The 975-nt window shown below is 44.3% G+C and overlaps 1 protein-coding gene across 1 annotated transcript in view; it reads right to left on the bottom strand.

Moving 5' to 3' along the window:
* LOC119419441 (ras-associated and pleckstrin homology domains-containing protein 1) overlaps positions 1 to 975 on the bottom strand; it is a 70528-nt gene that overhangs the window by 68859 nt on the left and 694 nt on the right. The window lies entirely within an intron of this gene.

Below are 975 nucleotides of genomic sequence, written 5' to 3'. Positions count from 1 at the left end.
TCTCTACTAGATCTACAATCAGACATATCTCTACTAGATCTACAATCAGACAGCTCTCTACTAGATCTACAATCAGACATCTCTCTACTAGATCTACAATCAGACATATCTCTACTAGATCTACAATCAGACATATCTCTACTAGATCTACAATCAGACATCTCTCTACTAGATCTACAATCAGACATCTCAATGAGAAATCTTTCATGATGATGGAAACGTGGCTCCATCACAGGTGGAGAACTGACGGATGTTCTCTATAAATACTGACGACGTGACGGGTTCAATGTCCCGTCATGGCAGATACAAACTGGTTTCTCTGTGGCCACCAGTTCAAATGTTTTATTGATGCTTATCTTGTTTGTGTGACAGTCCTTGACCATAGTTTAGTTATTAATTAATAATTATTAATAAATATTGGTAGTCAATATGTCACTTCCTGTTTGTTTCATCCAGTTATCTCCAGAAATATTCAGATTATGTTTATTGTTGTTTACTGAAGTTTGTTTTGGTTTTCAGGGTTAAAGGTCATTTTCTGAGACGACAGTTGTCATAACTTCTGGTTTCTGGTCCAGTCCAGACCATCTGGGTCTGGACTGGACCAGCCCAGTCCAGACCATCTGGGTGTCAGTCTCTGGTTTCAGCCGTTGCACCACTGGTTCAGAAGATGTTTGGCCGACAAACAAACAAACAGAAACACGAGCAGAAACATGATCGCCCTCCAGCCTTAAACAGGAAGTTCACTCTGACCCTGCCTCTCATGGGGCACCACAGGGCCCTTCATCAGGAGACCTGTGGTTTGCACTCGGCCTCAAAAGTCTCCAGATCCCAACCCCACGGAGCTTCTGGGGGACATCCTGAACTGAACCCTGCAGCCAGGGTCCAGGTACCTGATCCCAGAGCTGACCTTCAGAGCTGTGCTCCATGACTGGGGGGTCAGGATCTGTGTAGTCCTCCAGAACTTCCATCTAAACC

This window comes from Nematolebias whitei, chromosome 13, assembly GCF_014905685.2.
Source record: "Nematolebias whitei isolate Nwh7 chromosome 13, NemWhi1, whole genome shotgun sequence".
Lineage (NCBI taxonomy): Eukaryota > Metazoa > Chordata > Actinopteri > Cyprinodontiformes > Rivulidae > Nematolebias > Nematolebias whitei.
Note: the sequence above shows the minus strand (reverse complement) of the source record. Positions and strands in the feature narration are given on the sequence as shown.